The sequence below is a fragment of the Coffea eugenioides genome, chromosome 1 (assembly GCF_003713205.1).
Source record: "Coffea eugenioides isolate CCC68of chromosome 1, Ceug_1.0, whole genome shotgun sequence".
Lineage (NCBI taxonomy): Eukaryota > Viridiplantae > Streptophyta > Magnoliopsida > Gentianales > Rubiaceae > Coffea > Coffea eugenioides.
The window spans coordinates 37,723,821-37,730,040 of record NC_040035.1 but is presented as its reverse complement, the minus strand read 5'-3'; positions in this window follow the sequence as shown (position 1 = coordinate 37,730,040).

Below are 6,220 nucleotides of genomic sequence, written 5' to 3'. Positions count from 1 at the left end.
TAAATGAAAACTCAATATCAACCCGTTCAGAAACCGCTCTATTTACCCAATTGCTAGGTCTACCTAAAACATCAAACCTGTTAAAAGCTTTGTCTGGTGAACCAGGGTGACTCCAAAAGATGGCTATTAGAGGGGTTGAAATTCTATGCAATTGTTACATGAATTGCATAGTGCAGTTGATGGTTAAGATAATGCTTATTGTGTTTTTGTACATTAGGATCATCGTTGGATAAATTAGTAGCTATCTTTATATTGTGTTACTACATGCATTGAAAGTTGAAACTGCAAATTGCATAAATCAGTATTCACTTTAAAGGGGGTATATAACTAGCCAATGTCCACTATTAAAGAATGGCAATGCACCACCATTCTTTGTCGAGTGTCTATAGACAAGGAGTGAGCCACTAACATTAATTGATGATATGTTATCATTAGTTTATAATGAATGATTGATATTAGCGCATCACTTAGTACTATTAAGAATACAGACATGGTGTATTAAACTTGGCATTTTTAAGGGTAAAAAATAAAAAAGCCCCCTGTGATAAACCTAATACACAGAAAAGCCCCCCGTGGTTTCAAAATATACAACACGACTCCTCATACTTTGAACTAAATTGTAAAGGTGACGGAATCCGTTAAACTTAACGGAAATTGTCAAAATGACCAAAATACCCTGATATAATTAAGCAAAAGACAGCTCAAAAAAATCATTTGTTTTATTTTCTAAATAGAGAGAATTGAGGGTTAAGGGGTAGAATTGGTATATTTGATAAAAAATAGGTATAAATTTTTTTTTTTAGGTTCCAATAAGTCATTTCCGTTAAGTTTAACGGATTCCGTCACTTTTACAATTTAGTTCAAAGCATGAGATGTCGTATTGTATATTTTGAAACTATAGGGGGCTTTTCTGTGTATTAGACTTACCACAGAGGGCTTTTTTGTTTTTAACCCCATTTTTAAATTTGTTTTGTGCCTTTATTTTTCCTCCCCTTGTAGGAAAATTTAGAGAGGGAGAAAATTTTTTAGCAATATTTATTTTTTGAATTAATCCTATACACTGACATTATTTTTTGAAAATTTATTTTTTTACAATGGTTGATTTTGTAAAGTTTGGTATTAATATCACATTGATACTTGGATTGTGGATTTAACCCCCCTAATCCTGTACGAGTAAATCTTATATACATTTACGGCGTATACATTATCACGGTTGGATATGCGACATATATGCGAAATTTGTCATACATCTAATGATGAAAGTCATGAAGTTGAATTGGAAAAATTGACCCCAAAAAACAAAAAAATGCAATTGAATTGGAGATGTCTTCACCTACTAGATCAATATTTTATGAACAATTATGAGCTGATTTCCAAGTAAAGATAGCAATAGCATTTACACATGCTTTAACCATCTCACGATCATTTTTCATTTGCCCCATCATGGTAAAATCCAGGCCACCTATGGAGCAAATACTAACTCGTTTGAAACTGCAAGTTTTCTACCAATATTTTTAGGCTGCAATTGTCTTTTACATTTGTGAGATTTCAACAACTTTTTTTTTCAAAAAAAAAAATTTTAACTAAAATTTTTTAAATCACTAAACCAATACCTTCATCCCAAAATTAAATGCCCAAGATATTCTCACAGTTGTAATCCTGATCCTCAACATGAAGATATCCTCAATCTTGATGGCATCACATCCCATCACTTTCTTGGAGAAAGAAGTTTGAATACAAAGTACACAAATCATGATTCTTGATCCCCAAGTACTGGTCCCAAATATCCATCAAACTAATCTTGTGGACTAAATTCACTAAGAATCTATCTGCTGTAAATTTTAGTAAGATTTGACTGCACAGTAAAACTTCCCGGATCACTGCTAAAAAAATTGAGTAAATTTTATATACACTAACAAACAGTGGATACATTATTACCGTTAGATTCATAATACACGTGCAATAGTTGAATTTCAAATTCAAATTTTATATAGTTGTGTTGATCCAAAATTAATCCAAAAGATTTTATTTCAAGTTTTTGACCAAAATGACATTGGCAAGGAAGGGATATGCCGGCAGTTTTAGCATTAGATTCCCCAAAACCTGCAAAGCTTTAACAAATATAGGGAGCAGAAGAGCCCCACAAAGCCCACGGTATAATCGAGGCACCCAAGAGGATGACATAACACTGCCCAAAAAAGAAGGTCCATACTGCATTGCTGCATCCACTTTGGGACAGGTTCCTCTGCAATTGCAATATACACTTGACAATGAACTTAGCGCGATTAATTTGAATTTGGATGGATGAGATTGATTGGAGTCGTAATCTTTAATGAATAAGAAAATTTATTATATTTAAATACATTCTTGATTATATATATATATATATATATATATATACACGTATATATGTACGTGTGTATATATATATTTTTTGAAGTCGGGGGTCTTGATCAAGATCTGCAACGAATAATCCTTCCACCTTGCTACCTACACACAATCATCCCTTGTTTTAATATATACATTATTTTTTTTATAATAAACACATATTATTTTAGTCCGTTGCACGTTGCAACCAAAACAAATAATTGTAGAATCCTCGGATCCATGTTCTTTGTTATGCGAGTAAAGTTTTTTGGTGGTAAAGTATTAAAAAAAATGTTCTACAACACCTTTTGTTTACGTATATATTTATTGAAAAGGTGCTATGATTAGATTTTTACAATCATGTTTGGATGGAGCTATTTCCAAAAATATGGTTTTTAAAGAACTCTTAACATATTTTCTGACTATCTTTTTACTTCACATGTATATTTTTCCAAAATTGCTTTAATATATTTTTTCTAAAATGACTCAAAAAAAGAATAATCCAAAACGCTATATGAGGATTTTATATTTGTAGTTGATTTTGAGAGTTTGGGAAAAAAGAATGTGTGACGCTTACAGAGAAATCGAAAGACCTGAATTTCATTTTTTACATATGAATGCCATTTCTACCTAGAAGAAAGAGGGCTGCAAACAAAAATGAACAAGGGGGTTTGGAACATAAGCTTTGTGAACAAAGATTTAATCATTGAACCATGGTCGATTGTCTTAATTCTTGTAACTTGATTGTCAACACAAATGCATGAAAAGTCAGGTGAGTATAGCAATATTCATAACTAAGCACTTTTCTTGTAAAACAAGTTCCATTTGAGAACATTTTTATTAATTATTTTTAACAGAAGAAGGGTGAGATTAAGAAGAGGGGACGAGAAATTAGAATTCAGAACCTCTAATTCCTGAAGTTCCAATCACCATTCGAGAACATTTATATGTTATGATTGGTTTTTATGTCTTTCACCCAAGATAAATAAATAGACGAGTAAAAGAAATAGGGCTATAGATGAAAACTACACATTTTTTACTCGTGATGCAAAAGACGTACTCACTAACTTTTTCCCTCCAGAACTGGGAGGTAGTTTCAAATTGTCTCGTGGACTAAGGGCGCGTTTAATAGAATTGAAATTTAAAAATTAAAATATGAAATTTGAATCAATTAGGTCATTGAATGGTTAAGTACGAATTTGATACATTTGAGTGTGAATCATATTAAGCGATACATAAATAACTTATCACTTATTTTTAGGAGCAAGTTTTGTTTATAAAATTTAGTACCACTTAATTAATTTAGATATTCAACTTTTGATTATTGAACACATTTGAACACGTTAAAATCTATATTCATCAACTTTTAAATGCTAAATTGAGTTATCAAACAATATCTAAAACAACAATGGCACTTTGCTTTGCTGACAACGAGTCACATGATTGTTGTAATGTAGAATTAGGAACATGACTAAATAATCCCTAAAAAAGGTATGCACTTGGTAAAATACATAAATTGAGTGCCAAAATTCTTAAAAACAACAATGTTTATGGGAACTAACTACAATTTCCATTGTAATTCAAGTATTAATCAAAGGGATACTACTAAGGGAGCCAGCAAACTAATTCAATTGTCAACTTTTGGCCCCTCATATATTTTAAATCTTAAATTTGTCTCTTAATAATAAAAAGTGTCAAATTTTAATCTTTCAGTACATATTCACAGTTAGATCTTTCAAAATTGCTATTAGATCCATCAGCTTTAAAGGTAGAGATTGCCTAATCATTAAAAGATTCAAATTTGGTGTTTTTTTTATTATTGAGAGACTAATTTCAAACTAAATGAGAGGCTAAAAATTAATAATTAGAACAATTTAACAGCAGCCTGAATAGTTTATCCTTAATCAAACCTAGAAAAAGTTTACTTGGACCATGGCAGCCACAGCAGGAGATGCCAAAAGGTTGCGACAGCCACCAAGAAGTTATTCTTATTGTAGGACAGTATTTTTAAAGGAATCACCTTATTCCCACTTATTTTCTTGGGTCATAATGCCACTGGAGAACACTAAAAAATCAAGTGTGAATATTGACAAATTTGTAGTAAATTTTCTTTACAAAGTCAGCTTCATGTTACACTGAAAACTGTACTAAAATATTCATCACAGCGTTTACAAAGTGATTTTGGTGTCAATTAACCATTAAATCGATAAGAAATATCACTAATTAAACTTCAAAAAATTTGCAAAAATTCTTCTCTAATGTCAAACTAAACATAATTTGTTAGAATGACATGAGCAATCTATGTAAATAAAAAAAAATTCTATAGAAAATCAAATGAATACAAATTCAAGATTGAAAGTATTTGAATGAAATCAATCCATCTGGTTTGGTCGGAAACTATTTCACCCAAACCAATCAAAATTTCTATATGAAATACATTAGCAGGATCTTTGTATCAAATTAAGGACTATTATGTCAAATGAGAGGATATACATGGCAAAAGCAAAAATAAATGAACTTCCGGGCAATAACAAGAAATACAAAGTGTTTGGATTGCATTTTCCGTCATTTTTCATGGAAAAATTACTGTAGCGATTTGATATATGTGAGGGAAAAAGGTGATAGGGAAATGTGATCACGGAAAACGACAATATTTTCCGACGGAAACAAGCAATCCAAACAAGGCAAATTTGGGCCAAAAGTTCTCATTTTCAAGCCCTACCCTTTTAACCCAAAATTCCAAAATTTTTACACCGAAAACATCAATGAAACTTTGGAATCTAATGCTCAATTAAACGTAATAAGTTTTTTTGGGGGGGAGGGATGGGTTAGTTTGAAAAAAAATTATTTTCCAAACATACCTAAAAAATATCACCGATCGGAGCTTTATTATAATGCATTTATTTGTCTATAATTAAAACGATCATGACACATAATAGGCTCTGTTTGGCACTTAAGTTTTTTGTCAAGTTTGTTTGCTACAAGTTTTTTAAAAACTTTAACTACAATAATCTCAAAAATCTTTTCAAAAATTTTAAATTATACATTTCAAAATATTCAAAAATTTACACACTTTAAAAATTTTTTAAAAAACTTCTACAGTAAGTTACAGTAAAATTTTAGACAAATATAAAAAAAAAACTCACTTGCCAAACCGACCGATAATATGAGTTGGACTACTAACTACCAGCTAGTGATTAGCATTAATAAATCTACAGGACAAAGTTAAGATATGGTAGATACTTTTCAGGCTAGAGATGGACAGTTTGCCCTAAAATTATAGTAGACCTAAAATCTTAGGCCTTGTTTGGATTGCGATTTTTCGTCGGAAAATTACGTTGTTTTCCGTGATCACATTTCCCTATTACCTTTTTCCCTCACATACATCAAATCGCTACAGTAATTTTTCCATGAAAAATCATGGAAAATGCAATCCAAACACAACCTTACTAACTAAAATTCAAGGCCTTGTTTGGATTGCGATTTTTCGTCGGAAAATTACACCATTTTCTGTGATCACATTTCCCTATTACCTTTTTCCCTCACATACATCAAATCGCTACAGTAATTTTTCCATGAAAAATCATGAAAAATGCAATCCAAACACAACCCAAGATTTCAAAAAAGACCCCCAATCAAATCAAATCCTCCATCTTCCAACCTTTCCAATACGAAGAAAAAACCAAACCCTCATGACAATAGAAGCACCTTTTTCTGAGTGGCAGTTAAGTAGGGATACGCTTTACAACTAAAAGACTTGTTCAAAACCTTAATGACATTAAAATAGAACATAGCCCATGAGCCTGCTGAGATAAGTGGTAACGGAAGTTGGCACGTCCAGTTTGTGTACGTG